Genomic DNA, 11,063 nt, shown 5'->3' on the forward strand with positions numbered 1-11,063 from the left:
ATTGTGTGTTCTAGAAAATTCCTGTGATGTGTTTTCCGCCATATTGGATGATGACGTCACCGTTGCAATTTCCGTTACGGTCGCCATCTTTAACTTTTTTATTTATTATCCGATTTAAACGAATTTTTTTTTAAATTTATAAAAAAATTTAAATAATAAAATTTTAATAAATTATTAATAAAAAAATTACTTTTTCGACACGGAGCTCGGAGTCCTCGGTTCGAACCCGACAGAGGCAAAAAAAATTAAAAAATGGCGACCGATCCTTCCCCCGCGGTGGACGCAGGCAGAATGACCCCCACCACTTTTACCAACGCATATACGAACTTAACCCCCCCCCCTTTTTTAATTTATTATTTTTCATCGTAATAACCTCCCCCCACCACTACTCTTGTATTTTTCCACTCCCTCCCCCACCACTACTCTTGTATTTTTCCACTCCCTCCCCCACCACTACTCTTGTATTTTTCCATTCCCACCCCTACCCTCCTCCCCACCCCTTTTTTAATTTATTACTTTTCATCGTAATAACCTCCCCCCACCACTACTCTTGTATTTTTCCACTCCCTCCCTCACTTTACTGTCATTACCACCCCTACCCTCCTCCTCACCCCTATTCTACCTTTTAGAGTATAAATACCGGCCGCACTACCCGGGAAGCCTTCAGTTTTTGCCGTAGCTCCCAGCCTGAAGGAAAGACGATGTTTGCTTGTTGTGGGAGCGGAGCAAAGATCTTGACGGCCATCTTAGCATAAGGTAAAGTGCGCACGCTTGCGGCACTGGATAAGGAGACGGAGTTACCTTATCTACCAAAGGAGTTTCTCCTGGTCTACGCCCCTCAAGAGATAAGATACGTCTACAAGTTCCTGCCGGTGTACCTGCAGCTAGACCCAGACATCCAAGACTGTCTACCATGCACCGAGTGCGACAAGGATATGTCGTCCGTGCCCGACACGCCGCACATGAAATCGCGGTGCAAGAAGCGACGAGATGCGTGGCAGCGGCAGCAGCAGCCTAGCTCCTGAGTGCCAGGGGTCACAGCTGCAAGCATCCAGACGTCCCGGTCTCCGTCAAGGCCAGCCTCACAGCCTTGTAGTGTCAGCTCTTCGGCCTCGCAGCGCCATCCTCGCAGAGCCAGCATCTTAGCAACGTCACTCCAGCCTCGCCGTATGTGTAACTGTGAGTAATGACAATATGACACTCTTTCTTGTCAACGTCCAGTGCCTTACGTCCCAAAAGGGACCTGTAGTGAAGCAACTGTCCGTGACGTCCGTCATTGGCGGTGACGAAGTCAAGACTAGCGAATACATCTTTAAACCACCGTGTGACTGGACTAAGCTAGACAGATTCTCTCAACGCGAGAACCGTCGTCTAACCTATGAAGTGAACGGACTCTCGTGGAATGACGGTGATGTGGACTATGAACAACTTACATCTGTGCTACGTGATCTCGTCGAGCCGGAAGACGACGCTGTTTACGTCCTTGGTAATGAACAGAAACGTATTGTGAGTGATTTGTGTAGTGCCAATGTAATTGACCTACGTAAACAAGGCAACTGTCCTTCCTTCAAAACACTGTTAAAGATGTACGGAAACCAAATTGAAAAGTGTGATAAATTTTATAATGGTTTCCACTGTGCACATTGTAATAGTCAGTTACTGAAGCTGTGGCTCTATGAACATCCTTATTACTACAGTGATGTTTAATTTTTTATTCCCTATTGCAATTGTAAATAATGTTTCCAATGTCATCGACTGATGTGAGGGGTGATGGAATTATGTAAATAAAATATGTATAAACCAATGTATTTATCTGTTTTCTTTTCACCTTAATTTCATTGTATTTTTTTGTGATGTAAAGTCTATTAATTATACTCTTCCGGAAAAAATTAAAATATAATATAAAATTAATTTGTACTGTTTTCAGCAATTGTCATTCCAAACATACATTATAAAAAAAAAATTTCTCAAGAAAAAATAAATCAGCAATTTAAAAAACAAGGGTATTAGTAGTATAGAAATAAAACTCAAAGTTCAAAAATTTTACAGATATATATATTTTCGTTAACATATACATTTAATTATATCCATATTTTATTTGACATGTATGCATGTGTGTAGATTCGCAGGTCTCTTCCTCTCTCTCCCAGCAGCCCACGCTCGCCCCGTCGTCTCTCTCCATCTCACCAGCTCCCCGCCCCACACCGAATCTCTCTCCATCCCAGCAACTGCTCACCTGCTAAATACTTAAACAGAATATTAGTCATTTAAACAAAAAGCTTGCATCGCAGCTCTCTGTGTTCGGAACGGGCTTGAGACCGACACCGCTAAACAGGCTGGTCACGCACAAGCCCCTTGCCTCCATATGCAATATACATCACATATGTAGTCAAGTACTTATGAACAACATCTCTATTTAGCCGTGGCCCATTACAACGATGCAATCCTACCAGAAAGAACTAGCATATTGACACAAAGCACGTGCTTAAACTATCATATGTCACATACAAACACTGAAATTGACCAGTAACAACGATGTATCAACGCCGAAATCTTGCATGCCAACGACTGTGGAACCCAGCGGCGTAACAGTCCAGCGTTGACACACAACGCCGAAATCTTGCATGCCAACGACTGAGGAACCCAGCGGCGTAACAATCCAGCGTTGACACACAACGCCGAAATCTTGCATGCCAACGACTGTGGAACCCAGCGACGTAACAGTCCAGCGTTGACACACAACGCCGAAATCTTGCATGACAACGACTGCGGAACCCAGCGGCGTAACAGTCCAGCGATGACACCATCGACAAGACACCATCGATGTAAGGAGCCCAACGTCATGACCCCATCGATGATAGGAGCCCATCGTAGTGACCCCATCAACATGACACCATCGATGTTAGGAGCCCATCGGCTTGACACCAACGGCGTAAGGAGCCCATCGATGCATAAAAAAAAACACATTGGTGTAAAAAAAAGCATTGGTGTAAAAAAACGCAAGAGTGTAAAACGCATGAGTGTAAAACGCATCGGTGTAAAACGCATGAGTGTAAAACGCATCAGTGTAAAGCGCATCAGTGTAAAACGCAAGAGTGTAAAGCGCCTCAGTGTAAAACACATCAGTGTAAAACGCATGAGTGTAAAAAAACGTATCGGTGTAAAAAAAACGCATCAGTGTAAAAAAAAATTCTTGCATCACAAATCAACGTAGGTGCATAAAACCACCACTTCCATCCCAACCAACCAACCAAGAAAATGCAGCACCACAAAAACATCGTAGGTGCATAAAACCAACCAACCACCATCCCAACCAACCAACCAAAAAATGCAGCACCACAAAAACATCGTAGGTGCATAAAACCAACCAACCACCATCCCAACCAACCAACCAAGAAAATGCAGCACCACAAAAACATCGTAGGTGCATAAAACCACCACTTCCATCCCAACCAACCAACCAAGAGAGCACAGCACCACAAAAACATCGTAGGTGCATAAAACACCACCACTTCCAACCCAACCAACCAACCAAAAAACGCAGCACCACAAAACAACGTAGGTGCATAAAACCACCACTGCCATCCCAACCAACCAACCAAGAGGGCGCAGCACCACAAATTAACGTAGGTGCATAAAACCACCACTTCCATCCCAACCAACCAACCAAGAAAATGCAGCACCACAAAAACATCGTAGGTGCATAAAACCACCACTTCCATCCCAACCAACCAACCAAGAAAATGCAGCACCACAAAACAACGTAGGTGCATAAAACCACCACTTCCAACCCAACCAACCAACCAAAAAACGGAGCATCGCAAACAACGAGGATGCATAAAACCACCACTTCCAACCCAACCAACCAACCAAAAAACGGAGCACCACAAACAACGAGGATGCTTAAAACCAACCAACCAACCAAAAAACGTAGCACCACAAATTAACGTAGGTGCATAAAACCACCACTTCCATCCCAACCAACCAACCAAATAAGCACCATGAAACAGTGTGTAGGTGCATGAACAAAACGAATCGCACCACGAAACAGTGTGGAGTGCAAGAAATCAAGGAAAAATAGCACCAGAAGACCAAAAATCTAGGTGTAAAAAAACAAACAAAAAAAGCACCACGAAAGAGTGTGGGTGCAACATAATTACAACGAGCGGACTCAGGAAACCAACGATGAAAAATCCATCGACGAAGGCTATGTACACCAAATCAACAGAGACATGGGTGGCTACCAAGTGGCAAACACTAGTCCCATACTCGTACATCACGGTACAGATTCCCGTCAGGGTCTTCTTCTCGGCTACCACAGCAGAAGCCTGGGACCCCGACAGAGAATCCCGCGCGAAACGTACGAGCACAGACACCAGTTTCAACATTTCATGTTCTTTGTTCAGTTCCTTTTTTCGTGGAAGGAAAAAAATTCATCTTTCCATAAATACTGCGGTATGGTTAAAATAACATTAACCATTGTACCCATATGGTAATGTGTGTATACCATCATCGCATATTATGCGTTTATCATCGTGCCATGAGAGTGATATTTTATTCGAACATTCTGTGTATAATGTCATTTGGTGCGACCGTATGGACCGGAATTGCGCGCGCTTTGTTGCGTGTTCCTCCAGGACCTCGATGAAATCTTCAAATGTAATTTTATTTTTTACCACGCACTTTTGTATTCCTTTTGCTCTCTTTGTAATCGTTTCCCCATATCTGTATGTATATAGCTTTGCTCGGAGGCCGACAAACTCCTCCATCGTCACCCCATTGCACTCGTCCTTGAATTTGCCCACCACTTTTTTATTGGTGGGTGAGTAGCAGGGGTGACCAATGGGATACGCGCTCGTGTCAAACACGCTCATGAGCGCAGAGTCGTCGGCCAGGTCCTGGTAGAAATTGCGCGTCTTGATTTCGTAGATGAAACTGTCCGTATCCATGTACGCCAGCGAAATGTTGTCCTTATATCTTGTCTTCATCACATCATAGTGGAAATTATACATGAGCGTTTTGGACAAGTCCAGAACCGCAAACCCCGCATATATAGGGCGGTCAAGATATATTTTCTCATGTTGGAGTTTTTTTAACGATAGGTCTTCGTCCAAAATGGTTCGGTCCTGGAACGCTGGCTTGGCAATCACTTTTCGGAGCCTCGCCTCGCTGCATACGAGCTCCATACGCTGCCGCTTGAATTTATTTTCCATGAGCTTGCCAAAGCAGGAGTTATTTGCCAGCTTGAAGAATTCCTTCTCGAAATCATTTGTAGCATTTTGTCTCATAATCGTATTTTTTTCAATATAGGACTTCATCCACGCACGCTGCTCAAATTGAAGTACTCTATGAATTTTCTTTATTTGCAGTCCGTGCTGGAGAGCTTGCTTCAGGTTTCTATAATGAATGATGTAATTTTCCTTATGCTCGAGAGTTGTCATTAATTTAGTTTGTCTCGAGCCGGGCGGGCACTGGCTGACGGGTAGGAACGGCAGGTCCTTATGTTCCTCGTGGAGGGCAGACGGATACTCTACATCAACTTCTAGGATGTACCCCATCCGCCCCTCGTCAGGTATCGTCATCACGTCGATATCGGCGCCCACCCACCTGAAGCTTCTGACTGGCAGCGGCAGCGACATGGCCCATCCGTAGAGGTTGTTGGCGTCCAGATAGAGTATGTGCTTCGACGACTGGCTGGGATCGTAGGTGCGGGGAAGGCAGACGTTGTTGGCCTTGCAGTGGCGCTTGACCACTTGTGCCACCCCACCCCTGATCCCAGCCTCGATGAACATATACATATCATAGTCGGTTATAAGCTCTAGTCGTACCTGCATCTGTTTCAACATGGCGTCGAACGTGAACCCTGGGGAGCTGACATAGTGGCTGCAGTCAAGCCCGTACGTATCGAGACAGAGCTGACGAAAGTTCTCGAAAACGTCTGCAAGAAGCAGCACGTCCGTCTTTAAATATACGTCGCTGTACTCGCCCAGGGTCACACAGCCGAACTTGTTCCACACTGCCTGCGCATGACTGTATTCTGCATCACTGATATGGCTGTCATTTAACATATTGTAAAAATCTTCCTTTGCAGGCAGTTGTGGCTCGTCCAGTTTCTCCCAGCTGGAAACATAATCATAGGGGAATATACCCTTTCTCGTGACGAGAGGCATTTCTTCTGGTGTGAAATATTTCGAAGTCTCTTTGAATTTGTCGGCTGGCAGGTACGATGCAAGGGACGCCAAACTTCGTGCCATGAACCTGAATGTGTCAATAAACTGTACGGAGAATTTGTTACCCAGGCTTTTCGAAAATGTTATCATTTTTTCCTGCGTGTGGGGGATTATGAATATTTCCTTGTTGTCGTAGCCCAGTTTCTTGATGATAAACTTCTCGTCGTAGCTGAGGTTGTGGAAGTACACAACAAGCTTCTTGGGCCGCCTGCGCAGAAGATTGCAGCTGTTGCAGGCGGCACCAAGGTACTTTCCACTGAAGTGGTCGTGGTCCTTGACTTTATAATTTTCCATGGTAAATACTGTATTACAGTAGCAGCACTGTTGGGCTGCGGCGAATCTGGCATACTCTTGAGCCGTCAGCGGCGTCATGGGCAGGCTGGTCTGGTATATTTCCTTCACCTGATTCCCAATATCGACTATGTCCTCCACGAATTTTGCCTCAGCATCGGGACCCCTGTATAGCATCGGCTCTTGTGGCAGCGAGGCGGTGAGCGTGGCTGGGATCACGCTATTGTCGACCTTTACATATATGCAATAACTGTATGCTTCATGTTTTTGATATGCATAGGTGCCTGATTGCTGGGGGTCCGGCTGGCATGATGAGATGGGTACTAGCAGGGCTTCAAAATCTGCATAAACAACGATGGGCATCTTTGTCATATGATGATAGTTTTTAAACTCCATGACAGGTGGCTTGCCGTTCTTGTCAGCTTTAGGCATCTCGACGCGCACGGGAGCATGGGTGTTGCAGAACTTTCTGTGCGCGTCGAGACACTGCTGCCCTGTCAGCCCTGAAACTCGGTGCTGGTCATCGTAGTACGTAAAGCATCTCTTGCAGACATGGATTTTGTGATCATGGGCTGTGATCTGAGGCCTGACGAGTCTTGAGAAGTTCTTAATATAGCAGAAATGAGAGTTACTATCTTCGTTTGACAGAAGAAGGAGGTCGAAATGATGTTGCTTTTCCTCCTTCCCCACACGCACTGGCGCGATCTTGTCGTTCTCGTCAATGTTGTAGACGTTGACAGACACTTCTTTGTTGTTTCGCTCAAACACTTTGATTTGGTGGAGGGGGGTAGGGAACTCCAATCCTGAAAAATCAAATTTTCCCTCCAGGTCGTGGTAGCGCTTGTCAACTCGCTGCGGATCTCTACCCTCCACATATCGCGCCAGTATGGCCCACTTGAAGCACTCGCTGTCTTCCAGGTTCTTAGGGTTTATGCACGCTTCACGGTTCTTGATGACAGCAGGCAGATCAATGTAGGAGGAGACTCGAAGAGGCACTAGCTTGTTGAAGCGGAGCTGAATTTTCTTTACTGCAGACAGAGTCCACCCCGAGCCTTTACTGACATATTCGTCCTCCTCCCTACATATTTTCGCAATGCATTCTGTTACTGCTTCTTCAATGTCGCTCTCTTCGTAGATGGGTACATTCTTCGTCTTGAACGCCCTCTTGTCGACACCTTCATCGAAGGGAGCGGGCTTGGCATAATCGCATTCAAGCCATACATTGAACTTCACTGGGCCATTTTCACGTACTTCCTGGGAAATGCGATTGATCATGTTATTTTTCATTTCGCCCAGGTACGTGCAAATATCTTTGGTCGCACCATTGTTGACTGCCACTAAGGTCTTTAAATTTCTGCGGAACGCACTCTCCGCCTCAACGAACCCGGTACCGCCTGCCTCCAAGTCAACCTGAGCCTGGTCAGGCACTTGCGCCTCCAAGTCTCGCTGTGCCTGGTCGGGCACACTCGCCACGTATTGCGGACGAGTGTTGGGGCCGGGCTGTTGCAGGCCGGAGGTCACGTCTACGCACCGTCTCTTGGGAGCCAGACCCTTGCACGTCTTGATGTGCGTCAATAGATTGTCTTTGCGGGTAAACCCGCCCTGGCATGTAGTGCATGTAAATGCAATGCGCTCAGGGTTGAATGAGCACTGGCTCTTCTCGTGGCGTCTGGCATCATGGCTATATTTGAATTGCTGCCCGCAGTGAATGCACCTCGAGCCTGTGCTGTGCTCGACGGTGCCCTCACACGTTCTCATATGGCGGGCCAAACTGTCCTTGCGGCTTATTGTCATACCGCAGATATGACATTGGCTTGCTGTATTACAGCCAGGATTAGCTGCGCAGATACGCTCATGCCGTCTGGCACTACGGCTAGCGGAAAACAATTTGCCACAGTACGCACACCCATTCCCTGGTGACGGTGCACATACCTGAGATGACACAAGCTGGCAGGCTCCCGATGTCGAGGGCTGGAGGGCTCCCGATGCTGAGGGCTGGCCGGCTGCCACAGGAACACCAGACGCGGTCCTCTTCATGATGAAGTCTGTAACACCAACGGAAAAATTATAGCAACAAGAACATCATAATTATCACACACACAAACAAATAAACGTGCATAAATACAACCACGAGCGCACACACACACACACACAAACAAATAAACGTGCATAAATACAACCACACACACACACACGTGCATAAATACAACCACACACACACACATACACACAAACAAAATACATGTGCATCAATACAACCACACCTACACACAAACAAAATACACTTGCATAAAGACAGCTACACGCACGCAGAAACAACTACACACGCATAAAAATAATTAGATTCAACTTACCAGAAGAACACAGGAACGACTCTGTGTGTACTGTACGCACGCACAACGAGGAGGGCTGGAACGTCGTACAGCACACTGTAACCTGTAACATAGAAAAGAGACCACCTGGCTTAGCACTCGGAATTTTTTTTCAAGACAGCGCAAAGACACTGACGTCAAAATTTTATGTTTTATGTACTGACCGGAATCGAAGAGGAACGGTGCAGGACTCCAGAGGGCAGACAGGCGTTCTCCAAGCGGATCACACTGGGGAGTAGCTCGACGCAAGGAGAAGCACTGAATACCTGCAACACACATACAATATTTTTTTACGAAATATACTACAATAGTAATTTACTCGTATTTCTTTGGTGTATTTTTGTATTTTGTTTTTTTTAATTTTTTTTATTTGATTATGAAACAATTTTATTTTTTCTATTTGATTATGATAGCAAGTGCGCGTGCATCAGTTATTTATTTTTTTGGGCCTGGCGAGGGGGCAGGCAGGCCGACTTGGGCGCCCCATGCGGCGGTGCGCGGTAACTAGCCAGACGTAAGCTGCAGGGCGCGGCGGAAACATCGCTCCTTGCACGGGTTGGCCAGGGAGCGCGGGGGTCGGTAGGGTCCACACGCGGCGGTGATGAGGGGGGGGGGGGACAGTCCGTCCAGGAGGAGGGAGGGGGAGCGCACCATGGGTGGGGCTGAAGCAGGGAGGGGGAGGGCACGCTCTGCGCGCGCTGCCCTTCGGTAGGACACGGGTGTGCACGGCATCCATCTTGTTTCGAGCTAAGTCGATCATGCATGAATAATAACTAACATGTATGCCAGGGGAAAAACAAATTATTACAAGATGAAATATACTGCAACTGATGGCACTAATAATTTCGACTAGAAAAAAAAATGCCATAATCACGACTGTAAAATATTAATACTGAAACTAACGAACGCAGGCTCTAAACAGTTCCACTCGCACATATCATCTAAACAGTACCAATCTTAGACGTGAAAAATACACTCGAAAAAATTACGGGGCGGAAATTGTAATAATTTCTGAAACTTATTTTTTTTGGAACACAGACGATTACTATGCCTAGTGCGTACTTTTATTTTCCTACGCTCTCTCTGCCGACCGGCTGGCCGGGGAGCCGGCGGGCGGTTCGTCAGCCGTGCGCGCTCGCTCGAGTGTTATCACCACGTCACGTACTAGCTAGCTCAGCTCCGGCCTTCACCCAGTGGCCAGCTGTTAGGCTTGCTGACTGAGTGAAGGACGCAGCGAAGGCATACACACACGCGAAACCGTAATGTTAAAATAAAAAAAATTACAGTTCAAAACAATTTCAAAATTAAAATTTACGAAAAAATTTCAAAGTTGAAAACGTTCGGAAAAATTTCAAAGTTAAAAACGTTCGGAAAAATTTCAAAGTTGAAAACGTTCGGAAAAATTTCAAAGTTAAAAAATGTTCGGAAAAATTTCAAAGTTAAAATTTACGAAAAAATTTCAAAGTTGAAAACGTTCGGAAAAATTTCAAAGTTAAAATTTACGAAAAAATTTCAAAGTTAAAATTTACGAAAAAATTTCAAAGTTAAAATTTACGTCAAAATTTTCAAAGTTAAGATTTACGGAGAAGTTGTACTTACCAAGCTGCTGGAGTTGTAGAGACGGGAAGTAAAGCTGGAGAACTCGAACACGACCATACGACGACGGCGGCAAGACCAAAAGTAAAGCCCCCGACGTCTCACACGACAATTTATAGGTAAATTCCCCCCTTGGTCACAGACTCTAGCCAATCAGAAACCGCGAAAACTGCAGCATGGTCAGCACTATTTTGAATTAATGGGAGGGATGAGGGAAAAGTGGGAGGAGCGAATGTTGCGGGAATCAGGAGGGGGGGCAGGAAATGTTGACTGTTTGGTGGAGGGGATACTCACTAGCCAATCAGAATCATTCAGCTCCTGGCAGCTGGAAGAGTTGCCACGTGAATCGTCATGCTCCAGACGAAATAATTACCAACTTATTGAAAATTTATATATTATGACACTTTATAGATTAGGTTATTTTCATCACTTTCATATTTAAATAATTTACTGAAAAATATCATTTGTTTTTAATTTTATGATTACTTTTTCAACAGCAAATTATTAATTTATAAACGGAAGGGGAAATAAAAAGTCATAACAATAGTTTTTAATTTTTTTTATTACTTCAAAA

General features: G+C 45.4%; 1 long non-coding RNA gene across 1 annotated transcript; it reads right to left on the bottom strand.

Moving 5' to 3' along the window:
- Window positions 1-8,930: 8,930 nt before the first annotated feature.
- Window positions 8,931-10,535, bottom strand: LOC134529476 (uncharacterized). Its single transcript, XR_010074609.1, has 3 exons — window positions 10,493-10,535; window positions 9,058-9,159; window positions 8,931-8,957 (listed from the first exon to the last, which is right to left on the bottom strand). It is a non-coding gene; the product is annotated as an uncharacterized LOC134529476 (long non-coding RNA).
- Between the last annotated feature and the right edge of the window lie 528 nt (window positions 10,536-11,063).

The sequence above is a fragment of the Bacillus rossius genome, chromosome 1 (assembly GCF_032445375.1).
Source record: "Bacillus rossius redtenbacheri isolate Brsri chromosome 1, Brsri_v3, whole genome shotgun sequence".
NCBI lineage: Eukaryota > Metazoa > Arthropoda > Insecta > Phasmatodea > Bacillidae > Bacillus > Bacillus rossius.